The 27977-nt window shown below is 38.8% G+C and overlaps 2 long non-coding RNA genes across 4 annotated transcripts in view; one reads left to right on the top strand and one right to left on the bottom strand.

Moving 5' to 3' along the window:
- The window catches only part of LOC139363159 (uncharacterized), a 146370-nt gene that overhangs the window by 90313 nt on the left and 28080 nt on the right, over nt 1-27977 (bottom strand). The window contains exon 1 of one of the 2 annotated variants that reach the window (XR_011623089.1): nt 3904-4335. The exons of the other annotated variant lie outside the window; for it this stretch is intronic. This is a non-coding gene — a long non-coding RNA (uncharacterized lncRNA). Of the gene's footprint in view, nt 1-3903; nt 4336-27977 lie in introns of those variants that run through there. 2 annotated transcript variants of the gene reach the window in all.
- LOC139363158 (uncharacterized) lies at nt 7446-11483 on the top strand. 2 transcript variants are annotated; one of them, XR_011623088.1, is made up of 3 exons: nt 7446-7788; nt 9694-9778; nt 11200-11483. It is a non-coding gene; the product is annotated as an uncharacterized lncRNA (long non-coding RNA). The 2 variants fall into 2 exon arrangements; XR_011623087.1 differs by lacking the exon at nt 9694-9778 and adding an exon at nt 8777-9027.

The raw sequence follows: 27977 nt of genomic DNA, 5'->3' as shown, positions 1-27977 counted from the left end.
AACTTGGATAATGTCCGTATCATTATCAGCACTTTGGTCAAAGCCATAAAACAAGTCTCTAGGAAGTTTCAAACCTTCCCACATTTTCCTGTCTTCTGAACCCTCTGAACTGTTCCAACCTCTGCCTGTTACCCAGTTCCAAAGTTGCTTCCCCATTTTCAGGTATCTTTTCAGTAGCATCCCACTCTACTGGTACCAATTTACTGTATTAGTCTGTTTTCATGCTGCTGATAAAGATATACTCGAGTCTGGACAATTTACAAAAGAAAGAGGTTTAAAGGACTTACAGTTCGACACAACTGGAGAAGCATCATGATCATGGCAGAAGGCAAGGAAGAGCAAGTCATGTCTTACATGGATGGCAGTACATGAAGAAAGAGAGCTTGCACAGGGTAATTCCTCTTTTTAAAACCATCAGATCTCATGAGACTTGTTCACTATCATAAGAACAGCATGGGAAAGACCTACCCCCATGATTCAATACTTCCCACCAGGTCCCTCCTAGAATAAGTGGGAATTAAAGATGAGATTAGGGTGGGGACACAGCCAAATCATATCACTATCTGAATCACTTGGGCACCAAAGCAGCTCTGAAATAGGGCCTTTGCAGGTGGAATCAAATTCAAATAAAATCATTAAGGTGGGCCCTAGTCCGTTATGGCTTGGTGTCCTTATAAGAAAAGGAGAAAACAAATGCATAAAGACAGACACACAGGGAGAATGCCATTTGATGACAAAGGCAGAGACTGGAGTGATGCAGCTGCCATCCAAAAAATACCAAGGATTTTTAGCCACCATTAGAAGCTGGGAATAGATGAGGAAGGATTCTACACAGAGTCTCAGACAGAGCATGTTGCTGCTGCCACTATGATTCTGAAATTCCTGCCTTCAGAATTGGAAAGGATTGATTTGTTGTTTTAAGTCACCACGTTTTTGGTAATTTGTTACAACCACCCTTAGAAACTAATATACCGACCTTGACTAGAGCCAGGACCCTCCACCACACCTTCTCTGAGATGGTGAAAATCCACTCCATCTCATTATGCTTCCTTTCTGTGACCTTGTATTTTCTAATCACAGAAGGTTAAATAGCAAAGCAGAAAATCCTGCTCACTCTAAGGGTAAAGGCGTGGGCCAAGAAACAGACTTATTTTCTGTTATTTTTTCAAAACCCGCCAACATCTCAGATGATGTTACCATTGATGCTCAGCAGCCTCATTATTCTAGGAGATAAAAAGAATTGAGTTTGGGTGTAGGCATGGGGCAGGACCAGACACGAAGAGGGAATTGCCCACTCTGACACCTTTGGAGTGATGTGTTCCAATATTGTTTTAATATCAAATCCAGATAAGCTGGGAGGTCTCATCCTCCTTGCAATGTGTGCGCAGAGAAGCACGCATTTTTCATTAAGTGCCAGGTCACCCACAAGTGCTTTGGCAGGGCTGTGTGGAGAAGTTGTATAGCACCTGCCTACATATGTTTGGCACAGTGCCCTCTCCTTGCTTCCTCTCTGATCAGAAGCACATTTATCTGCAACTTTTTTAAAGTCAGGAAAACAAAGAATCTCTCCTAGACTGTTAAAATTTTTAAAACCAATTCCAGACCATACACAATATTTTGGTTGAATTTCAATGATGATATCCTATTGAATTTATTTTGTTCAAGTGAACACAAAGGGAAATTTGTGATAGATAGCTATAAATATCTGTTGCTCCAAAACTGAACTATTTTCTTCTTTCACTCCACTTAACTCACGTTTTCTAAGGGAAGAGAAAAATCCCCCTGTGTAAATTCTTTGTTTTCCTTTTCTTCCTCTTCCAAGTTTTTCTCTTTGCTACTTTAAGCTCTGTCTTCTTTCAGGTTTAACCCTTCCCCAGGATCTGCTTTGTCTCCCTCCTTGACTCACTTAATCCCTCCCTTCTCCAACTCCTTGCACCGCAATGACCAACCATCATAGCCAGCCTAAGGTAAATCATGAAAGGAAAATTTGCTCTTCAGCATATCGTGTTCTTTGATGCACCTTTTATCCCCTCACTTCACCACAGTTGGTACCCAACAAGGTGTGACAGGGCCTGATAAATATCTAATTCCTCGTATGCCAGTAGTCACATAATCTTGAACAAGTTATTTAATCTTTCTGTGCCTTTGTTTATACAAAAAGACTTGTTCTTTAATACAAGTGCTCATCCTTGCATTCAATCTCGTGGTTTTCTGAAATTATAGCTGCCTTCTGGTTGAAATTGATATTAGATGTAGCCTCATTCCTGAGATCCTGGGCAACCATTATATCCCCAGAGTCAAGGAGGATTTAGTTGGCTATGGAAGTGCATGAAGTCATTTAACAAAAAAAAAAAAAAAAAAGAGAGAGAGAGAGAAAAACAAAATTCTGTTTTCATGGGAGTTGTTGCATAAATTCAAATGAACAAGGAGTGCCTAAAACTGAGTACACTCTGTAACCATTACCTCTTTCCTGCATCTCACCCCTCCTGGTGCTCTGCTTCCTCCACACTCTCCATCCCAGGTCTGATACTGGCCATTCAACTATACTGAGATTTTAAATCAAGGTGGAACTTTTTTCAACAGTGGTTGTTTTAGGGCTTATTTCTAACAGAAAAACAGAAGTCCTTAACAACCTGATCAAGGCATTTCAACCCTGATGGGTGAGAATTTGGGGAAGGGGTGAATAAAAGAAAGAGAGGTACCTCCTCTGCCCAGGGAAAATGCCAGCCAAGCTAGCATTGACCTCACAACCCATCCTGCTTCCTTCATGTTGAGTTTCCATCTCGTGAAAGAGAGAAACAGAGACAGAGATGGAGAAGCAAAGACAGGCACAAAGAGGGCCACAGTCCAGTTATCTCAGTGTCCACTATCTACTCTGACTTTGTCCTCTGCACTCTACTATCCCCAGGATTCAGTGGTCAAAGATGTTCCTGTTTGGTAACTTTACTCAAGTGTATCCTAACTTGAGCTCCAAAGAATAAACAATTGAAAACTTCAGTCCCTCTCCTTGCCAAGTTTAAGCCTATTGGTGGAGTGAAGGGCTTCACACGTGATTGCTGCAACAGTTAATGAAGCATCATATTGCTTTAGTCAGATTGACCTGTGTGCTCCAGGTAACATCATCTCAGGCTTTCCTAACCCTCAAAAACCTACATGCACTTGACCTGATCTCTTAATGCCATGGATAGCGACAGCCCAAACCCTCCCATGGTTTCTAAAGTCCTTTGACACTTGCTTCCAGAAGGCCCTTCCTCATTCTGCCTTCAGTGTTGAACAAACTCTGTTTTACTCCTCACTAATCCAGTCAGAAACTCAACCTCTTCTCTACTTTATACAAACAAATCTATTCTTACAAAATGACTTATAAGTTTAGGAATTCACTAAAGATGTGCCCAGTCAAGATGGTGTGTCTCATCACCCCTGTACAGCATCCCATTAGTCCACGGCCCTTTGCTGTCCTTCCTCTACAACTTCTCAACTGCCCACAAATTTCTCTTTCTGCTTCCCATAGAGTAACTTCAGTCCCTTCTTTGAAACCTTGATACCAGCCAGCACCAGAGCCCCAAAAGAGTGAGTCTCTGCCCAAGAGAAATAATAGTTGACAATTGCTAAGAGAGCAAACATTCCCCTAAGACACAAATACAGGATAAAGCAACATAGATATTTTTATGTAAGAGAAGAGGGAAAAAACAGGTCTTTAGCATCTAGAGCTGAAGTTCATGGGTCTGTCATAGACATTGGCCCAGAGCATGACCTGAGCACCGGAGAAAGTGCAGTTAAACAAGGAGGAAGAAAGTCAATGAAGGAGAGAAAGGTGGAAAGGACTGTGGTGATCTACAGTTTGCTAAAGGCTCATAGAACTCAGGCAAGACATATGTCATCCCTCTGTCCTCATTTTCTTACCTGCAAACTGTTATGCTCAGGACACACTGAGTCTTCATTCTCACGTCCTTGAAAGATACCAAGGGTTAAGAATGGATTCAGCTCCTTTGAGGCAGAGGTACTTTGTATACTGCATTTGACACTTTGAAAGGGGCATAAGGGAGGGCCAAGATGGCCGAATAGAAAAGAGCATCAACATTTTTACTATACTAGGGCACTAATTAGTCAATCTCAACTGGACTAATGTGCCAAATAGTATCCCAGAGAGTGAATTTCAGAGTAATCTGCATATAGCATTGGCCACCCTGTTGATGGTTCAGATTGATCCAGTCAGTCAGGCTAGCTTCATATATGAGGGAAAGATGGCAATTCCTCCAGGTAGAGGGGGCAGTGTGCTGATGGTAAGCTTAGGAATAGCTGTGTTTGCTGATCAGAATCTCCCAAGTTGCTCTTGTAGTCTGTAGGGAGAAAAAAATACACATTTATCTTGGAGTCAAGGTGTTTTCCAAAATCCGTGGGCCCAAGTTGTTAATTCTTACATGCCTCTCTTCTGCCACTTCCCTTTTCTAATAAAGCCACTCCAGTCTTTCCACTATGGTTACCAGAAGCTGGGAGCCATGTTAGGGTAAAGGGCAAAGGTGGGAAAGGAGACCTATCTCACACACACACATACACCTGTTTCATTATCACTTCTATAATTCTGACTTCTGCTAAACATTTACAGAATGCTAAGAATAAAATCAGTGAATGTTTCTGCTGTTATGGATTAACAGTCTGTTTCGGATTAACAGTCTGTTTCAGATTAGCACAAATCAAAGGAATAAAATCAAAAAACAAATTGGAATTGACAAAAAAATAATAAAAGAGAACACTTCATGTCATGTTGATATGAAGTCTAAAGAAGGCCAAAAGCATCATTCCTGGAGGCCTTCAAGTCCATGGCTTTCTTGGGAAGTGAAACCTTTACAGGTTTCTTTTTGGCTCTTCCAAATGAATTATGAGATGATAAAGCACAGGTTGAGCCAAGATCCTTCTCCATGTTCCTTTTGATAAAATGTTAACCAAGGGACCCATGTTGTAAATGGGAACACATCACATGTAATCTAAAACATCCTTCTCAGGAGTCCAAGTCATTGGCATGACCATAAACCCTCTCTGTTGTTACAGAAGGAGCAGGTGGGAGGGAGAGATGAAGAGAAAAAGATGGAAAGAAAGATGGAGGGGAAAGGAGGAAGTTTGAAAAGAAATCATTAGGTTTCCTACAGTGAGGCTCTAAAAAAACACCTTATTGAAGTATGATTGACATACAAAAAGCTGTACATATTTATTGTATACAACTTGATGAGTTTGGAGATACATATACACCTACTACAGAAAAAAAGTAGAAAAGAGAAAAAAAGAATAAAGCACACCTACGAGATCTAGAAAATAGCCTTAAAAGGGAAAATCTAAAAATTATGGGCCCTAAAGCAGAATTAGATAGAAAGATTTGGGTAGAAAGTTTAATCAAAGAACTAATAACAGAAAACTTTTCAAAACAAGAGAAACATATAAATGTCCTTTCATATCTATGAAGCCAACACCACTTCTATCATGCCACATACATATCCATTATCTCCAAAAGTTTCCTCCCATCTTCATTTATTATTTTTGTGTGTGTGATAAAAACACTTAACATAAGACCTACTCTCTTAGCAAATTTTAAGTATACATTACAATATTGTTAACTACAGGCACCATGCTGTACAGTAGATCTCTAAGATTTATTCATCTTGCATAACTGAAACATGGTACCCTTTGATGAATACCTCCCCAGTGAGGTTTTTTATAAGTGAATTTTCAATGTGGATTATCTTTGAACACTTACTTGACTAAAATACTGCCTCAGAGAGTAAGAAAATAAAGGACAAGGAGAGAGAAAATTCCAAATGTCAATTTCAAATGAGTGATTATTTATTTTTAATTTATTCCTAAAATACATAGACATGCCACTAATACAGACAATCTAGTGCTAACTTAAAAACAAAAACAGACATAAGACCAGTGCTTGGAACTTTGCTCTGAAAGAAAGGGTGTTGAGTGAGAAATCTTTCTCCAGCCAAAAAATGTAAGCAATGTCTGAGACGAGCCACAAGAAGTCTAGAACCACTCAGCTCCAGAAGACTCCTTCAGGAGCACCATCCAAAGTATCTAGGTTGAAAAACACGCCTGAGTTCCTACCAACTGCACCGAAGTTGGAGGGTGAGAGGAAGAAGATGGAATGACACATATGGATTGTTGCCAGTTTCCAGGCAGGGGTTGCCAAGAGCAAACACACTCAAATAACCAGAACATTTTATTCTGCTGGAGAGCTGGGTGATTTGACGGCAGAATGCACTCACTTTTCAGGGACTCTGTTAATAAAGACAGAGCAATTCATGACCATCAGTAATGTGTGTGCCCTCATGTCGATCACAACAGCAGGTCTGACTTTTGTAAGCTTATTTGCACTTGGTCCTAATGATGGGAGATTTTTTGAGTCTCTTTATAGCAAGAGTCAGAAAACTTTATCTGTAAAAGATTAGAGAGTAAATATTTGATGCTTTGCAGGCCATACTCTCCATAACAATTATTCAACTCTGCTGTTGTAGTGTAAAAACAGCACATACCGTATACATTACTGACCATTGCTGTGTTTCAATAAACCTGTATTTACAAGAACAGACAGCGGGCCAGATTTAGCTCACAGGCTGTAGTTTGCCAATCCTTGCGTTAGACAATCAGCTTGTAACTCCAACATGCCCCTAGAATGGCTGATTCATAGTTCACAGCAGGGCATGAATAGTGATGAGGACTTCTGAATTAGTGTCATGCTCATCCACTCACTCATATTTACCCTCAACATAACACTCTGTGTTGGTTTCAAGTTGGCTTCAAGTTCTCTGAAACACTTCCCATGAAAAGGTGAAATACAGCCTCTTCTCTTGAATGGAGATGGTCTCTGTAACCACTTGAACAATAAAATACAGCAAAAGTGATGCTGTGCTTGTTTCCAGGCCTAGGCTCTAAAATATTGGCAGTCTCTACTTCCTATTTTTTGAACATTTGCTCATGTAATCCAGCTGCCATGCCGTGAAGAGGACCAAACAGTCCTACAGAGAGTCTCAAATGGAAAGGAATTGAGGTTCCTGGCCAACATTCCACTTGAGCTCCCAGCCTGGGCCCTAAAACACTTCCTGCAGGGTCCTTCACATACTCTATTGTCTGTCGGTCACAGGCAGAGGATCCGGTGGAATGCTCTTGGGTGCTGAGGAATGGCAAAGCCACTACATGAAAGAGCCTGGGTCCCTGAGGACTGAATAAAGCAGAGGTACCTCTCCAACCTGCACCCCTACTCACACCGCCTGGACATCACTCACAACCTGCAAGGACATCAGCCTGCATTGGACTGTGATGTAAGTGAGAACCTTGATTAAGTCATTGGGATTTCAGGCATTGTTACATATCCCCCAAAGTTGGCATACCTTAAAAAAGAGGGAAACAAGGAAAGTGGGCCACTCTTGACAAATGTTACCACAGGACAGCAAGATTTGAGGGGAAAAAAAAAAAAAAAAAAGAATGTGCAGAATTTTCAAGGACAAATCAGCAGAGCTTCATGATTGACTCACATTATGAATCAGAGCCTTCTGTGTTCTAAAACATAAATGATACATGTGGACTGTTTACACAGCAGTGCCTACTCAACAGTTGGGCTTTCATAGAGCTGGGCAAATGTACTTGAAAAATGGAGCTTTTTCCAGAGCTGATCTTAAGGAAGGAAGATGGACAGGCAGTCAACTCTGAGCTGTGATTGGAAGCTTCCCCCATAACTCTACACACAATACCTGAAATTGCTAATTACTTCTGTTAAAGCAATCTAATGTACAGGTAAATATAGAAAAATTAACTGAGAGGACTCACACTTTAGACCCGGAGTCAACAAACTATGGGCCCTGGCCAAATCCAACCTGCAGACTATTTTTGTTTGGTCAGTGAGCTAAGAATGGTTTTCACATTTGTAAATAGCTGAAAAATTCAAGAGAAGAATAATATTCTGTGGCAAGTGAAAATTACAAAATTTACATTTCAATAACCATGGTTTATTGAAACACAGCAATGTACATTTCTTTAATTTTGTCTATGGCTACTTATTCAGTACTACAACAGAATTCAGTAGTTGCAATAAAGACTGTATAGCCCACAAAGCCTAAAATACTTACTACAAGCCCTTTACAGAAAATGTTGGCCAACCCTTGCTTTAGACCACGATGGTCCATTAACCCTTTATCCTGAATTAATAGACTGGCCCCCTCTCCTAACAAGCTCTGAGGACACAGTCCATTGTTCTGGCAGTGTCATAATGGGGTGAGAGGTGAGATGTGGCTGAGAATCCAAGAGCTCAGGAGCATGACACACTGCCCAGGGAGCGAGTGACAATGGAGGGTCTCAGAGTGTCGGGATGAGTATAGGCACTTAGGAGAGGATGTCTGACCCACAGAAGCAGTCGGGGGAAAAGCGAAAGGAGAAAAAATAGAAAACAAAAATTTAAATATTCTCCCAGTTAGTCCCAGTTCCCGCAACCTATAAATATATCCAGTGGTTTTAATGCTTTGTTAAAGAAAAATAAACTGATTAAAAGAGTCATGTGTAAAGAAATTTCAAAAACAAAGTTTGACAAGGAAACACAAAGGGCAAACATCTTATATAACACAGGGCAATGTTTTCCAGTTTTGTGGAAATCAGTAATTCAGCTCAATGCTAATACAACTTCAGATGACTCTGTTCCCAAATCTGCCCTCCCACTGATGGGCTTAGCTGGTTATGCCTGAGTTTCTAGAGGGTCTCTCTTCTAAACTGCTGCTTCTTGTGGAGGCAGAGTCTCATCTTAAACCTTCACGGAGTGGAAACAAGAGGATAAAAAACAGGAAACTTCAAAGGATTTCTCACTCCAGCCAGCCTTAGAGCCATATCCCCTAAGACCGCCTTGAATTTGGCTTTAGCAGGGCCCAGAAGGGCCCATAAGGGATTGGGGAAAACAGAACTCTTTGTTCGTATTTCCATCTTCAACTTGACATCAGCCCAAAGCTACAGCCTGCTCAGCTGGCACAGGTTGGCACTTGGACCCAGGTAGACTAATTTCTAGGAGATTTGTTCTCAGTAATCTTTCTTTCAAAAGGTTGGGAAAAGCTTCAAAGTAATAAATATAATGCACAAACTTTTTCTAAGTAAAATAATAATACAGATTTGACATCTGTGCAGATTTCAACTCCAAGCAGAGACAAGGAAAGAAACTTCAAATGAAACTCTCCCACTCCTACCTCCTTTCATACACATCTTGTTCTTTCAGGGAATCTCCACTCCTCACTAATTCCCTCACTCCTTTAAAGTTCCCCTGGCCTCCAACTGCTTCCTTGAGATCACTCAGTAACCAGTCCCTCCTAAGGTGTCCTGACAAGACTGAAGAAGCATGATGTTTTTCAAAAATTAATAATCTTTTAAATATCACCAGTGAGTTTACCATGGAAAATGAGAAGTGCTGCCCTAAATGCCATGGACATTTAAGACGATATAAATGCTGGTCCTGAGCTCCATGAGGCAATCATCTAACACAAAAACAAAGTTGTAAAATATGGTAATGAACAAAACCATAGGCTCTTAGGACTGCAGAGAGCCTGAGGTATAATCTAGCTCAACCAGGTCATTTTCCAGATACAGTAAGTAGTAGCGCCATCTCCAAGTTTTTTCCCCAATTCTTAGCTCAGAGCCATCTTGAATACTCCCTGTTGCCTATAGGTATTCTTTCTGCCATCCTCAGCCTCCCTAGATCAGCTGTCTTCAGAAGGATAGAAACTAACCAAGCATTCACCTACTAATCATGGTAAACACCTTTATGACTCTTTTGTTATTTTACGTAAAAATGTATGAAAGTTTCTTGTGGATTGCCACATGATGTTTCTTGTGGAATAGAATCAATAAGCTATCATATTCTTCTGAGTCAGTGTGACCCACCTTAAATACCTAAGTAAAACTGTATTTGTAAAGAAAATCTATGATAATTAAAGAAGTGCCTCTACCTCATAGGGAACCAAGTAATCACCTGAGACTATAACCTAATACAAAGATACAGGATTAATCACAGAGCTAACTTAACGCTGCTAACTAACAGAAACCCATTCCAATTTTATCCACGAAACAGGGTTTGCATTAACTTTAACATATAAGTGGGCATGTACATTTGGCTTAAAAGAAATGGGGATGTGGCATGGGAAAGAATTATGTATAGATACGGTTTGGATATTTCAGATTGTACAATTATACACTATGAAAAATATACACCAAATTTTAATTTGCATATCACTGACTGACAGGAATCAAGTAAACCATAAAATAATTCAAAGCATCAGAGAGAAGTTAACTGGGCCCTAATCAGTAGCCAGTGTGGTCTAGTCCAGTTAATTTTGGTAGTTGAAGTAACAGTTTACAAACAATGTAGACAGACTGAAAAATGTGAACCGTTACTGGTTCGTATCCAATATTACAAGAATAATGCTAGACCTATTCCATAAATGTCTTCTAGTTGGAAAGTCTGTGACAAGGGAAGAAAAACTGAGTTGGGCTTTGACCAAGTCCAGCATGTAACTGTTTCCTAGTCCTTGGAAAATATCAAGCTCCCTCTGTCTCCATGGTTTTCAACCCTGACTGCACAACTACTGCCCAAAGAAAATTTTTTTTTTTCTTTTTTGAGACAGAGTCTCCCTTTGTCACCCAGGCTGGAGTGCAGTGGTGCAACCTCGGCTCACTGCAAGCTCTGCCTCCTGGGTTCACGCCATTCTCCCGCCTCAGTCTCCTGAGTAGCTGGGACTACAGGCGCCCGCAACCACGTCCGGCTAATTTTTTGTATTTTTAGTAGAGACGGGGTTTCACCATGTTAGCCAGGATGGTCTCGATCTCCTGACCACGTGATCCACCCGCCTCAGCCTCCCAAAGTGCTGGGATTACAGGCGTGAGCCACCACGCCTGGCCAAGAAAATTTTTTAAATACATATAAGCAGGCCCCTACCCAGATAAATTAAATCAAATATCTGTGAGTGGGTCTTGGTATCTTCATTTATTTTTTTAAAGAGCTGTTTGGGAGGTTCTAACATGTAACCAGGGTTTAGAACCACTGCATCTCTTCTGGAGACACTCCAATGTCCAAAATCCCCAGACAGAAGAAAATACCAAGATAGTTTACATGGTAATTGGAGGCAGCAGCCCCAGCAGTTATGGAAAAAACTTCTGTCTTCTTCTTTTCTGCAGCAACCAGCATTTCCAGGGAAGACATGCTAAGTTGCCACCCTCTCCAACTCTGAATCTATAGGCAAGATTCTTCCCAGCTCTATGCCCCTGTAGGTTCTGCTAAGAAGACCATCACCCTACATGAGAAGAGATACTGTGTGATACGGAATTAAGAGCCATCAGAACTCAACAATTCTGACTCCACAATTATTAATGCACACTCTTTTGCCTACCTAGTGCATAGGCTGGGGGATATTCAAAGAGGTCCTTAGGTTGTTGTCCTTCGCGGTCCTCCAGGCACTATAAAGATTGATGAAATTTTTTTCTTAGAATATTTCTATAAAAGTTCTCATAAGTAAAGTCTGGGAGCCTCATTTCTAATGTTTTCCTTTCTACAGTTGAATTCATGAAAAAGCGGAATTCAAAATTATATTCGTTAAATATACAATATTTTCAGTCTTTTAGACATATTGAAGATCTGTTAACCACCAACAGATGTATTATAGAGTGGTTTTCTTTGGACAAAATTAAAGCTATTCATCCCCAGAATCCCTCTAGCTGCTTCAAGGTGTGTTGAGCCCAAAGCATAGTTAATTTAGTGTTTGCTCCACTGTGGCTAATTAAAATATGCTTTAGGTGGTTCAGCTATTTTCCCAAGCAACTTGTCCCCCTGAGTTGATCTAGTTCTTTCCTTCCTTCCTTTTATTTCTGTGATTCATCCAACAATCATGTTATTTCAGAAACCACAGTGCAGAGAATAATCATTAGCCAACTTTAGTTGAAATGCAACATTAATCCTTAATTTATTCTTCTGAGGAAAGTCATGCTCAAGCATTCTTTCACTCATTTTCCATGAAAAGCTAAGCTTTCAGCCCAAATTGTGTCAATGGTAGCTTCCCAAATGAAATTCCAGCATGCTTTCAGACTCAGGCACCACAGGGATGCAGGTGGATGAGAAAAAGCTCAATTTAAATTGAGTTAGAAACTTCTGGACATTACTTTCACTAAATAACCTTGTAGTAAACCCATCTAATGAAAATCAGATCTCATTCAGAGCAGGGAAATTTGCTTTCCTGGAAGAAACTAAATTGGTCCCATAAGATCTATTACCCCAAGAGCTAAAGGTCCTGTCTACACAGCACTAAATAAAGTGGTCAATGAATTTAGCCAAAATCCCTAAAAAATAACAAAATATTCTCTTAAAATTTAAATCCTTTTAGGGAACATATTGAATAGGTTGACTCATGTTTGTTAATGGGTTTCAGACACACTTGTTCCTTGATCAAATAAATGTACTGTTAATGAAGAGATACGTTTGAGTGTTTTCTGTGTGTTCAGTCAGAACTGTATTGAGTCAGAAAGAGATCTGCTAGGTGTATAATTCTGATGCAGTAAAAAACAAGAGGTTTACATGACTTCTGCTATTCATTATATGTTATGATGCAATATAACACATATATGTTTGGAAATTTGGATTTTTTTCTCTTTTGATGCAAAAAACAAATCTAAGTCATTTCCATTTTAGTTACCAGACCTAGCATAATAAATAGTGCATAGTAAGTTCTTAAAGAGTGTGTGTGGCATGAATAAACAAGTGAATAAATGAATGAATATTTTTCAGGCATATGGGGTCTATTAAGCTGAGAGTTCATAGTAACAAAAACACTTTGTCAAGTAGTATTACACCTGGTACTAGAGATTGCTCCATTTTCACCAAAATCCATGTTTTCTTCTCCTTGAGCATATAGGTAAATCCCCTTTTTGCAGCCTCCCTTGCATTGGATGTGGCCCTATGATGAATCTAGCCAATGGAACATGAGTGAAAGAGGTATGAGCCACTTCCAGATCTCACTCTTAAAACTGTCCATGCTCCTCCCCTTCGAGCTAATTGGAATTGAGACGAGCACAGTGAACTTGAAGTTCACACATATGTGATGGCAGAGCCTCATCAACCTGAAACCCTGAATGGCAGTGGAGACTTCTCACCATCCCAGAAGATATGTTTATTATTATCCCAACTTTACCAGTGAGAAAACTGAGTCACAGAAGTTAATCATAGATAATAAGGGGCAGTAAGGGATCTAAACTGGGGCCACTTCTGCCTCAGTCATCATATTCTTCTTCAAAAATACTCAGAAGCTTTAAAGGAACTTCTGAATCATTGGCCTATAACCTCTCCCAGGTGACCATTCCCATAGCCTGGAATAAAAGTAATGATTTTTTTCAATATGCCATTTTCCATCTGTCCCCCTTCACTTATTCCCTCCCTTCTAACAGATCAATCGTTCCAGTGAGTGCATATAATGATGGCACACCCACTTAGTGAGACTCCCCCAGACCTGCCATAACTTCTGTTTTATCCTAGTTATTGTGTCTACCTCTCAAACAATGCCATCCTGGCTGTTCATTAACAGATTATTGACAGTGACGTAGAATAGAGCTTATGCATTCTGTAAGGTTTTCTCCATTTAAAACAAAACAAAAAGCATGATTAAATATTGCACAAGGTTGGCCAAAAAAATCTAAAAGTTTTTATATTTTGCTACAAAAACATTCACATTAAATTATTCAGAAACAGGTAGATGATAACCATAGAATTCATTTAAAGGTTATGTATAGTAATGTTCAAATATGTCTATAACATACAATAATACCTAATATAAAAGGCATGACTTAGAAATCAGAATATTCTCTTTAACTGAAATGGCCAATTAGCTGAGAATTAATTCATTTATCCAATAAAACTCCCCAAGGCAGAGATGCATTTAAGATGGGGACATGGAACTGAGCTCCGGGGGTGCCCACACAAATAGGCAGAACTTTAAAATGGCCTTGTACAAAAGGAATGTTATCTCCAATGACCTTAATAACAGTCCACCTAGAAGAGAAATAAATATCTTGCCCCTGAAATTTATTACATGCGGAGCAGAGAAACTCACATACATGGAGCAGTTCATGAAGAGTGTTGTATATATCACAAGTCAAATGGAATTTAGAACCTGAGACTCGGCTGAGCATGGTGGCTCATGCCTGTAGTCTCTGCATTTTGAGAGACTGAGGTGGAAGGATCACTTGAGCCCAAGAGTTAGAGGCTTTAGTGAGCCATGATCATGCCACTGCACTCCAGCCTAGATGACAGAGTGACACTCTGTTTTAAAAAAATAAAATAAAATAAAATATGAGACTGTAGCTGACTCAGAAGCAAAAGTGTAAGAAAATTGACCACAGGTTCCAGTTCCTACTTGTGTGTCTTGATGATCAAAATCAACATACTAAATCTTTTCAGTAACTTCATAAGCATTATATTTCCTCTAAATATCAGAGCTGATACCCAGCCATTTGGACAAGTATTATATTCCCATATTCTACCCTTGACTTCCATCTTCCCCAGGATATCCGCTGCTCTAGAGTCACAATACTAATGGCACAGAAACGTTTTGGAGTCAAGCAAATCTTCTAAATGAAATTGGGTGTGCTTAGGTTTCATAAATGGTGTTTTTAAAAGTTTATTTAGAGACAGGGTCTTGCTATGTTGCCCAGGCTGGACTCAAACTCTTGGGTTCAAGTGATCCTCCTGCCTCAACTTCCCAAGTAGCTAGGATTATAGGTATGCAAACAAAATGTTAACTGCTGAAAATATTGATATTTCTTATATTATTGTTTTACAAAAGTCTTTAGATAAAACAAAAAAGTCACCCCCAAAAAATGGATGGAGTTGTGGCACACGTAACCCCAAAGTAAATTTGATTCAGCCCTGGAACATACTTTCTACTTGAACCTCAACTATATGCAATAATACAAACAGAGAAATGGTCAGGGTACAGACTTTTAATTTTAAAATTATTTTATTTGCCATTGTAATGTATTATTGCATACTATCTGGGGCCTTTTCCAGAATAAGTAAGGAAGAGATATTAGAAAGGACCAACCGAGAGAAGGATGGATGGAGCTCATCAGTTCACCCTTAGAAAACTGCTAGTGCATGTCAGTTTTCACTGACAGATGGAAAAATTATAATTAGGAAAATGCAGTGAGACTTTCATAAAGTTAAATGTATTCAATTCAAAAAAACTATAATTTTAAGATTATATCATTTCTATTCTTCAGTATTCAAGTGTGCTTTCTTTAATGAAATGATATAACTATATGGGATAGTTGCTAGTATTTGCCCATAATTGGCAAAATAAAAAAGTTATCAATTCTATTCTATACCCAAAGGTATTTCCTGAGATTCTACTGGTCCATGGAATCCAACATCTAGAAGTCACTAAACTAATTCACTGTCTTTCTCATAAATTATAGTTTAAATATGGCAATAGATGATGAATACAAGGTTTCTTTGATAAGTCTCCAGATGATTTACCCATGGACTGGAGTGTTGAAGACTAGAAGTGTTTTGCTGGTATTTTCTGTGTACTCAGTAGAGATCTAAGAATCCCCACTGGAGGGGGAAATCCCTGGTTGGTCTTTTTCAACAAAGAGTTTACAACCACCTAAATGAACTAGAAAGAAAACACACACACACACACACACACACATACACACACACACACGGCTTTCTGAATAGACACAAAAGCATTAAAAAGAAATCACGGTGAGAGTGCATATTGATGTGGAGGAAAGCAAAGTTGCAGACTCAGCTACCATGAATTGGTAGAGAAGTGAGAGGAACTGGGCACAGAGGAACTTCTTGACAGAAGGCTTTAAACAACATGCCCAGAATTTAGTCAGAAGTTCATGGCAGACTGATGCTCATCATACTCAACCCAAGTATCAGGTTCAATCAGGAATGAAGAGGCAAGGAGTGAGGACCCCAAAATTCACTCTCTCCTTTCAGTTACAAGCTAAAAATAAGCCTCCATTAACGTTATTTTAGATCAACTTAAAAGTTTTAAAGACATGAAGCCCAGTTATGAGTCTAGCAGCATAATTTATGTGAGACATGAGTCAACTGTGGTCTAGTTCACTCATTCTCAATAAAATTGGTTTATGGTGGGGCATGAAAAAAATCTTAGATATTACAGTGCTTTATGTTCTTCCAAAGCTTCATCCTACCTGAAAAAATATTATTTCTCAATGTTTAATTTCTCTCACTAGGGAAAAAATAATTTTAATTAAATTAATTCACAGACATAAATTTTAATTTTATCCCATTTCTCTTCTTAGAGAGGCAACAATGAATAGAGTTGGAGGAACATTGGTCTGGATCTAGAAATAGAATGAGATGTAGCTTTACTAATGACATTTCTTTTTTGCATTTTTTAATGAAGACTGTCCTTAGTGTCTCAGTTCCCATTTCAGCATTCTTTTCTCTTCCTGAGGAGTCCCTGGTCCCAAGTTCTGACACACAATTCTTTTTGTACTCAGGAAAATATTTGCCATATTAATCATCTATACATTAGGGAAAGTTTAAGGCAAGTTTTCTCCTTTTGGCATATTGGAATTATAAGGCTTTTATCACACTATGGAATAAAAGGATTACTGCATTGTTAACCTTAATAATTATCACATCACATCACATCACAGGGACACACACTTGCTGGATTTAAAACTGTTTTTGTACTGATTAGCAGACATTCTTCCAGATGTGCCAGGTAGTCATTGTCCTTACTATAATACTTAGACTTCATTGCCCAAATGTGTCAAGACCCAGGACCCAAAAGGTATGACCAACAAGGAGTGGGCATATGGTAGTAGCTAAAGGTTATTAAGCTCTTACTATGTACTAGGCCCTGTTCACATCACTATATGTCCCCAACTCTATGAAGCTCCAAACAACTAAAACAGCTACTAATAATAGCATCTCCTCTATTTTTGAGATGAAGAAACGAAAAAGAGAAAAGTTAAGATCTATGCCAGGTTACATGCCCAGCAAGTACCAGAGCAAAGGTTTACACCCTGCTAATTTCACACCAGAGCTTGCTTCCTGAAGCACTTCACAATACTGCCTTGGAAACTGGTTCAGAGAAAGAACTCTTGGGCCTGGTAGATCAGCATTCAAATCCTGTCTCTACCATTTCCTACCTGTGTGACTTTGAACTAATTACCTACTTTATCTGAGCCTGTATTTGCAGTTTGCTCACCTCATAGGAATATTATAAGGCATAAATGAGATTGTGCCTAGCCGAACAAAGCAGGACTTAAATAATAATCAAGATCAATATTGTTAAGGTGTCAATTCTTTCCAAATTGATCTATAGATTCAATGCAGTATAGTCAAAATATCAGCAAATTATTTTGTGGATACCAACAAACTGATTCTAAAAGTGTATATGGAGAGGCGAAAGACAGAATAACCAACAGAATATTGAAGGACAAGAGCGAAAATAGAAGAATAACACTAATCAACTTTATTTTTATTTTTTACGTTTTTTTTTTTTCCTTTAACTTTTGGTTTAGATTTAGGGTGTACATGTGCAGGTTTGTTACATGAGTATATCGCATGATGCTGAGGCTTGAGGTATAGATCCCCTCATCCAGGTAGTGAGCATAGTAACCAAAAGGTAGTCTTTCAACCCATCCCCCTTCCCTCCCTTCCCCCTCCAGTACTCCCCAGTGTCTATTGTTCCCATCTTTGTGTCCATATGTACTCAGCATTTAGCTCCCACTTACAAGTGAGAACATGTGGTATTTGGTTTTCCATTTGTGCATTAATTTGCTTATGATAATGGCCTCCAGCTGCATCCATGTTGCTGCAAAAGACATGATTTCATTCTTTTTTATGGCTGCATAGTATACCATGGTGTGTATGGACTACATTTTTTTAATCCAGTCCATTATTGATGGGCATTTAGGTTGATTCCATGTCTTTGCTGTTGTGACTAGTGCTGCAATGAATATATGCATGCATGTTTCTTTATGGTAGAATGATTTAATTTCTTTTGGGTATATAGCCAGTAATGGGACTGGTGGATTGAATGATAGCTCTGTTTTAAGTTCTTTGAGAAACTTTCAAACTGCTTTCCACAGTGGCTGAACTAATTTGCATTCCCACCAACACTGTATAAACATTCCCTTTTCTCTGCAGCCTCACCAGCATCTGTTATTTTTTTACTTTTTAATTAGAGCCATTCTGATTGGTGTGCAATGATATCTCATTGTGGCTTTGATTTGCATTTCTCTGATGATTAGTGATGAACTTTTTTTGTATGTTTTTTGGCCACTTGTATGTCTTCCCTTGCAAAGTGTCTGCTCATGTCCTCTGCCCATTTTTTGATGGGGTTATTTGGTTTTTGTTTGTTGATTTAAGTTCCTTACAGATTATGGATATTAGACCTTTGTCAGATGCATAGTTTGCAAATATTTTCTCCCATTCTGTAGGTTGTCTGTTTACTCTGTTAATAGTTTCTTTTGGTTGCAGAAGCTCTTTAATTAGGCTCCACTTGTCAATTTTTTGTTGCAATTGCTTTTGGAAAATTAACCAAGAATTCCTTGCCAAGGCCAATATCAAGAAGGGTATTTCCTAGGTTTTCTTCTAGAGTTTTTATAGTTACAGGTCTTACATTTAGAATTTTAACAAATGTTGAGTTAATTTTGTATATGATGAAAGGTAGTAAGGTAGGGGTCCAGTTTCGTTCTTCTGCATATGGCTAACCAGTTATCCCTGCACCACTTATTGAATAGGGAGTCCTTTCCCATTTGCTTGTTTCTGTTGGCCTTGTCAAAGACCAGATGGCTGTGATGTGTGGATTTATTTCTGGGTTCTCTATTCTGTTCCATTGGTCTATGTGTCTGTTTTTACACCAGTACCATGTTGTTTTGGTTACTATATCCTTGTAGTATAGTTTGAAGTTTGGTAGTGTGATGCCTCTGACTTTGTTCTTTTTGCTTAGGATTGCTTTGCCTATTCAGGTTCATTCTGGGGGTGCATATATTTAGGACACTTTTTCTAATTCTGTGAAAAACTATGTTGGTAGTTTGAAAGAAATAGTATGGAATCTGTACATTGCTTTGGGCAATATGGCCATTTTAATGATATTGACTATTCCAATCCATGAGCATGGAATGCTTTTTTCATTTATTTCTATCTTCTCTGATTTCTTTCAGCAGTGTTTAGCAGTTCTCTTTATAGAGCTCTTTTACCTCCTTGGTTAGCCATATTCCCTGATATTTCACTTTTTTTTGTGGTAAATGAAAGTATGTTCTTAATTTTACTCTCAGCATGAACGTTATTGGTGTATAGAAATGCCACTGATTTTTGTACATTGATTTTTGGATCTTGAAACTTTGAGAAAGTCATTGATCAGTTCTAGAAGCCTTTAGGGTTTTGTAGGTACAGAATCAGATTGTCAGAAAAGACAGATAGTTCGATGTCTTTTCCTATTTGGATGCCTTCCATTTCTATCTCTTGCCTGATTGCTCTGGCTAGGACTTCCATTACTATGCTGAATAGTAGTGATAAGAGTGGGCATCATTATCTTGTTCCAGTTCTCAAGAGGAATCGTTCCAGCTTTTGTCTGTTCAGTATAATGTTGGCTGTGGGTTTGTCATAGATGGCTGTTATTATTTTTAGGTGTGTTTTTTCAATGCCTAGTCTGTTGAAGGTTTTTATCATAAAGGGATGTTAGATTTTATCAAAAGTTTTTTTCTGCAAATATCGAGATGATCATATGATTTTTGCTTTTAATTCCATTTATGTGATGAATCACATTTACTGACTTGCAAATGCTGAACCACGCTTACATTCTAGAAATAAAGCCTACCTGATCATGGTGTGTTAACTTTTCTTTTCTTTTTTTTTTTTTGAGAGGGAGTCTCACTCTGTTACCCAGGGTGGAGTACAGTGACACAGTCTCGGCTCACAGCAGTCTCCACCTCCCAGGATCAAGCAATTCTCCTGCCTCAGCCTCTTGAGTAGCTGGGATTACAGGTGCACACCACCACACCCGGCTAACTTTTGTATTTTTAGTAGAGACAGGGTTTCACCATGTTGGCCAGGCTGGTCTCAATCTCCTGACCTCATGAGATCTGCCCTCCTTAAATTCCCAAAGTGCTGGCATTATAGGCGTGAGCCACCACACCAGGCTGGTGTGTTAACTTTTTGATATGCTGCTGTACTTGGTTTGCTAGTACTTTGTTGAGAATTTTCGTGTCTATATTCCTCAGGGATATTGGCCTGAAGTTTTCTTTTTTCACTGTGTCTCTTCCAGATTTTGGTATCAGGATGATACTGTCTTCACAGAATGAGTTAGAGAGGAGCGTCTCCTCAATTTTTTGGAATCATTTCAGTGGTACCACTTCATCTTTGTACCTCTGACAGAATTCAACTGTAGACCCATCTGGTCCAGGGCTTTTTTGGGTCAGTAAGTTTTTATTACTGATTCCATTTTGGAACTTGTTATTGGTCTGTTCAAATATTCACTTTCTTTATGGTTCAATCTTGGGAGGTTGTGTGTTTCCAGGAATTGTTTTCATTTCCTCTATGTTTTCGAATTTATTTGCATAGAGTTGTTCATTATAGTCCATGAGGACCTTTTGTATTTTTGTGGGACTGGTTGTAATGTCAACTTTGTCATTTCTGGTTGTACTTAGTTGGATCTTCTTTGCTTTTCTTTGTTAATCTAGCTAGCAACTACCGAACTTTAACACTTACTATAAAGCTACAGTAATCAAGACAGTGTCTTACTAGCAAAAGAATAAACACATATGTCAATGGAACAGAATAGACAGCCCAGAAATAGATCCACACAGATATAGTCAACTGATCTTTGACAAAGAAGCAAAGGCAATACAAAGAACAAATGATAGTTATACAGGGAATCTGCACCTCCCATTCAATGTTGCTGTAAACCTAAAATTCCTCTAAAGAATAGTCTATTTAAAAAAGGAAAAATCATCAGGATAGGCAAAAGATCAAGACTAGGAAGACAGAGAAAGAAGAGTCTTCTCGGCTTACAATCTTCTGAGCCCAAGGTATCTAGGATAGCACTTAGGGAGGTAACAATGAAAAGATAAGTGCAGAATCTTCAGATAGCAAGAGAATTCAGTCAGGCACATGGTCAGCCAGATTTCTAGGGGCCACTCAGACAAGGATAGAGAAAAGAACCGAGTATCTGTGTTGACAGATATGTGTTGGTGACCAAAGTACTCCTGAGATGTCTCCTTCCTAGCCCCAGATCCCATCCCAGAACAAGCCCTTCTCCAGAGGCAAAGCTTCCACCTCTCCCACTCATCTATAGCTTCTTGAACATATCACACAAAGATGTAAAGGGTGTACTAGTTAAGCTCTTGTTGAATTCCTATAACAATATTGGAAAGAATATGCAGCACTTCAATGCAGACAAATGATGACAAACCACTGAGAGGGCTATGGGAATGAGTGTTCTAAAAGAGCCAGGAATCAGGAAGCTCTGCTCCCTGGAATCAAATATAAGCCAAAAAGCATTCTCACCTGGTAGCCTCAAACATATCACATAGTTAGAAGGTGCTGCCAAAAACTGAGATCAAAAAGAGTGGAGAGAAGAGGGGAGAAGACAGACCCAACATTTTCCCCCAGGACCAAGGTAAAGACACTTAATAGCGTGACCCACCCTATGGCACCTTAGAAACAAAAGGTCACCGTCCAAGTGCAAACGAACTTCTTTCCCTGCTGTGACTGCATTTCATAACTTTTGTTGCACTTCCTAATGTGGAGCCACTCCATCCATGAGGTCATTTGTTTTCCTGGGAACTCAGTTACAGGGCTTGCCAATCATTCAGATCATAGCTCTGGCCAGGAAAGCTGTGTGAGGAAAGAAATGCATTAAACTCTTTACTGCTCTCTGTTAGGTCAGTCAAAGCATTTGAATCCCATACGATTGTCTTTAAAAAAAAAAAAAAAAAAAAAGTTATGCATACAAAGATAACAAGTTCCAAATGTTGTCTTTTTCTAAAGGTACGTTTGCTTCAAATCATATGTTTTTAATCTATGACACAACAGTCTCAGTTATAATTATTCCAATGCCACATATTATCCAAAAGCCAAGAGATAACATGCAGAAGTGATGAATGCGTTATTGGTGCTACAGAATCAATCTGTTGATTCAAAACAACAGAGTCACACAGAAAAAGAAGAAATAGTAAGCAACAGATCCAAGTTGCATTATGCCTGCTCACAGAACAGAACAGTTTCAGGCCTTCCAGGCCAGTAGCAAAGGATCCTTACTTTGAGGAAGGACTCTGGTGTTAGTCATTTGCACTTTAATGTGAATTTGAATTACTCAAACCCCATACTCTATTTGCATTTGAACTTTTACCTATTATTGGAAAACAAAAAAGGTTTTCTCTGGTTATTAAAGGAATTTGGAACCTTGATGAATATATGAAATAGATACAGAAAGAGAGACAGGGAAATCCACAATATGTTTAAGAAAAGAGACTTTACCAAGAGTGTTTTTAATTGCACACTGCTGAAACATTAGCTTTAGTGCCTCCTTAGCCTTATAACCACAGAATCTAGTACAAGATTTCTTTTTTTTTCTTTTTTTTTTTTTTTTTTGTCACATCCCATCAAGCATCAGGCTCCAAAAAGTGTTTTTTGTTTGTTTGTTTGTTTTGCTCTGGGTAAATATTACCCATTTTTCAATGCATATCTTAAAATGGAGAAACTAAACAATGATTGAGAAGACCTATATTTTCCTGTCTTCACCACTGTAGTTTATGTCATTTGACTAATTGATAGACGTAAAGCTTTAGACATGTATAAACTCTAGGATTTAGTGAAGCACTGTAAACAATGTAGACTGTCTTATAAATATGATACAATCCACTGAAATTCATATTTTAGAGATTTCAAAAAAGAAAGACCCAAAACATTGTCTAGATGGAACTTTGGAATCTTAGAGATCTCCTCCTTTCCCAGCAATGATGCTGTTACTGAACTAGACCTGTTTTGCCCATGATGCAGTATGCCAATCACCAAGACAATGAGATTTGCAGCAGAGAAAGCATTTATTTATGTGGCAGCCAAACCAAGAGATGGGAAAGCAGGTCTCAAACCCACCTCCCCAAAGATGGGGACTGGGAATCCTTTTGGAATAGCGGAGCAGAGTGGTGTGAGGCAGAGAAAAGTGAGTGGGGGTAAGGAAAAGTGTGGTAATCTATGTTCTGTGCAAGAATTAGTCAAGATTCATGGCTCTTCATAGCATGTATGTTTGCAAAATGACAATATTAGCATGATCTGAGGGTTGAGCTCATGGCCCTCTGATGTCAAAAGGCCACCCACTGGACATTTACACAGGCCCAGTTGAAGAGTCAGTAGTCTCAAGTGACTCAAACTGAACAAGAGTAGACTCTAAGTTTCTGAAAATCAGTTTAGGCAATCTTTATCATTGTGAAACTGAAGTCTCCCTAAATTGAAGACTCCCTTCAGTTTCAGGATGGTCATTTGAAAACCATTTAGGCAACCATTACCATAGAGAAAATGAAGGGAGTCTTGTGATATATTGCTTAGCTAAGTGATATTCAGGGTAAGTAATTTTTTTAAATAGCTAAATCAACTAAAAGCAAGTGAAGCAGGATAAAGGTTGATAAACCCAGTCAGGTTTGCCCTTAGCTTCCATGTTTTCCCTTAATCATGAACCTCTACCTCCAGCCAAATTAGACCACACTGACCATGCTGAAATCACTTCAGATTCATTTCTGAAAAGGTATCTTTTTATCCAAAGAAAGGAAACAGAGCTGGTCAAATTAAGAAAAAATAAAAAAAAAAAAAACAGACAAAAACAACAAAACCCCTTGGTCAAGACCAATGGGCAATATCACACTGAATGGAAGTGAGAAATTCATTTAATTCAAGCAAGTCTGAATTTCGCTCTGTGCAATGAATAATCTGGCATTTCCCTATTTACAAGTGAGCTTCTGACAGGCACCCTAGCACAAGGTTGTCCCTTTTCTTCATTTTATAATGAAAGCCTACACCACAGTTGTGGAAAGTGAAAGTAATTGTTAGTTAAAAACCCCTTTTAAGAATTAATTTTATTTAAAGACTGTTACAAATCTGTGTATTTCAGATTAAACTTAAAGCATACCATATCTCACAGAATTTTGTGGAGGAAATGAAATAAATGAATATTTCTTGATATGAAACCCAGATCCTCCATGAGAAAAGAAACCTGACCTGTGTTGCTCCTGGATATAGTAATCTCAGCCTGACGGAAATCAAATTTCCTAGGAACTCAATCCATAATGAATTATTCTATTACTTGGGAAAGAAAGGGAAATAATCTATAGATATACATTTCAGAAGAAAAGCATACCATTAACTGACATGAGATATCTTCCCATCCTGATATGAGGTGATTAAAGTAAACACAAAATCTAATATCTGCATCAAATAATGAACCAATTTTAGAAATTAGTACAAAAATTGTATTTTGTTCTTGTAGGCATACTAGAAATATTTGTTGAGTATCTACAATATCCAAAATACCATCCCAGAGAAAGTCACATTTAAAAGGGACATAAGATAAAGTCCTTTCTAGTTAGTCTCAGCATGTGCACACACACACACACACACACGCACACACACACACATTCACACAAATAAAAATTATCAAAACCCCCAAGTAACTTTGACATATCGGAGAGAGATGTTTTCTGAATTCAGTATAATTTTTTTCTTCTGTAGAATATACTTAAATAAAATTTGAAGGCTAAGTTCTGTGGTGGATGCATTGGGTTAAATGTTATTTAATAGACATTCTGCATTTGCAAACAGATTTCAATAACTTGTAAAGTGCCCAAAGTGTCTACCTGTTAGCTTTAGTTTACATGGAATTAAATCATGTGCATGTAATAGAGTTCCTAAAATGGTGGGAAAAAAAACAGCTCTCTTAAGTAGGTACATATTTTCTTCTAAGAATTTCTGTAATTTTATTTAGGTAAGAATATCTCATTCTCGTAGCTCAGAAGTAAATATAAGCTTATATATAATTATCATAAGTTTTAAATGACTGAAACCCTGTTCAATAAACTGCAATTTGCATAAAAATCATATTCAGGAGTGACTATCAAAATAAAAATAACAGATAACCTTCTTTCAGTGCTTATTATGTGCTGACCCCTATGCTTATATGTATGCTGATCTCATTTAGTCATCGAAACAACCTCTTCAAGAAGGTATTCTATTTATCCCCATGTTTAACAAGCGGGAACTAGTAGTCTGAGTGCTTACACATTATAAGATACTGCCTGCCTTCCAACCAAGAAATGCAAATTAATATAGTATGTCATTTTTAGGCACAACCTCAGCACATTTAAATAAAAAGTAGGTGTTCATTAAAAAAACATTCTGGCATTTTTTTGCTAGTACATATAAGTAAAATCTTAGTTTAAATAATAACACCACCACATCCTATTCTATTTTAAAATTTCCATTCCATGATCAACCTAGAAACACATGTCCCTGGAAACAGTGTGACCACAAACGACTTTATTCCTGACAATGGCAGCCCCATCTGTCTAGTCTCCCAGCCTTAGGGAGCCTTCCTGCCTAGTCTCCTGGTATTTTTTTCTTACCTCCTATTGCTTGTCATCAACCTGGTTCATGCAGTCACAACCCTGTGGCCAGATTATCCCAGCAGTACACAGCTTTCACTGCATTTTCTTCTAATTATTGTTTCTTTCCCCAGATCTTAACTACCAAGCTTTATAAAGGTAATCCACACGGGTTTTCTCCTATTTACTTCCTGCTCCCTGCACTCGGGTTCCTGCCCTCATCTTCATTCTTTCACAGATTCCTTTACGGTTGCTCTTCCTTCTCCTACCTTTAAGTGCTTCCCAAGACCCATCTTGAACCCGCTCTCTCCCTGCTCCACACCCTCCTTGACACAGTTCAACCACATATGCCAGTAATGCTACAATATCTCTCTCAACCCTGATCTCTCCCTTGAGCTTCCAACTTACATCCAACCTCTACAGGACACTCCCTCTGTATGTTGCACAGGTTCCTCGCATTCATGATTTTCTCCCAAGCTGACCCTGCCTCTTCTCCTGCATTTCCTTCTCATGAGTCCAAATCACCCATACCACCCTTGATCTCCAGTCAGAAAATTCACCAGATTTTTCTCCTAAATAGTTCATGAATCCACCCTGTCCTCTCTAAATGTACTAAGCTATAGGTCCCAACAACCACCCTCACCTGGACTATTATGATAGCCTCCTAATGATTTCCCTGACTCAGTCCTGCCCCTAGGGACTCCATTCTCCACAATGCCATTGGATTTTTCCTAACATATAAAGTCTGCTTATTCCAACCCTTGCCCAATTGCTACTGATGGCTCCCATCACATGCTGTCTCAGCAACATCCCCACTATTTCCCATGATACATTTTATATTTTCACAGAATCAAATTCACATAGGCCCTCTGTGCTCTCTAGTCCATTCATTTTCTGTGATATTCTTCCTGCATGAAATTCCTTCCCCATTCTTTGCCCAGTAATCCCAGAGGTTAGAAATGGGTCCAGGGAAAGCTTCCTGGAGAGGAAAGACACCTTTCTAACAAAAGAAGCATGAAATGGAATACCACATACAAAGTCCTGGGACCCCAGCCTATGTCAGCTTGAGCTAATAGTCCCTGAAGAATTATGGTTCCAACTGACCCTTTGTATAAACTATCCTGCTCTGAAAACCACCTTTTTATGTCCCCATTTTATTGCCACATTTCTAAATTCCCTGGGGGCAGACCATGTTAAGCCATTTCACATTCCTGCTGTCCACCACAGTACAGCACTTTATACATGGTAAATATCAAATAATTTCCCAATGATATAACTGGACAACATCTATTAGACATCACCTTTATGAGGAAAAAAATGTGCGTTTGAATTTGCATAGAAGGCAAGGTTTGATGGTTAAGATTTCACATCCTGGCTGGACTTCACATACTTTAACTCATTGTGTCCCCCTAGCAACCCTCTAAGATAGGTTTATCTTTGCCACCTCATGGAACAGAATGCGGATGCACACGGTGGGCCTGAGGAAACTCATCAAGAGAAAAGCTAGGCTGTGGAATCAAGTAACCTGACTCCAGAACCTCTGCACTACTCAGGGCTCAAGGGCCTGCCATGCAGGAACCAGGGTAACAGTTGCCACCTGCTAGACACTTGCAATATTACTTGACAGTTTTAGCCTAAATTCCACTAGTTATAAAGCCCTTTAACTCTACCCCCCTCCAAAATATACCTTCATCTCAAAAGAACAACATATATGACAAATGTGTACAATTAAAATTGTTTTATTTAAGTATAGTTTCTGATGAAGGACTTAAGAATTTATTTATTCTCTTTCACATCTGACTGGTTATAGTTACTGACTCTATCAAGCAGGGAAGGATATAGAAATATTAAGAGAAAAACATTGATTGAACCCTTCAGTAGACTGCAGGAATAAGTTTTCATTACAGTGAGATTTAGAAGCAACAAAACATTTAATGCTCCATCGGGCTTATAAAAATGAATAGTTTCATATATATGGAAGGACAGTGATTTGAAGAATTTACAATACACAGCCTCCATCTCCTGCACACTCATGTTCCCCAGGGTGCCTGCTACCAGCCCAGGCAGCTGGGATACTCCAGCTTCATGCCCGCAGAGTCAAGCTGTTACTGCAGAAATGCAAAATGTCACTACTCATGTTGGTTTTCTTAAATATTTCACACATGGAACATTATATATATAAAATGTCTGTATAAGCCATAAGAGGGTTATAATAAAATAAACTGCAATATGCCCAACCCAAAACTGGTCCAAGCTCAGTTTTGAGATTCAAAATACAATTTTGAATCTTTGAAAGAGACAATAGCCTTGTGAGGAAGGCTTTC

Source organism: Macaca nemestrina, chromosome 5 (genome assembly GCF_043159975.1).
Source record: "Macaca nemestrina isolate mMacNem1 chromosome 5, mMacNem.hap1, whole genome shotgun sequence".
Classification (NCBI taxonomy): domain Eukaryota; kingdom Metazoa; phylum Chordata; class Mammalia; order Primates; family Cercopithecidae; genus Macaca; species Macaca nemestrina.
Note: the sequence above shows the minus strand (reverse complement) of the source record. Positions and strands in the feature narration are given on the sequence as shown.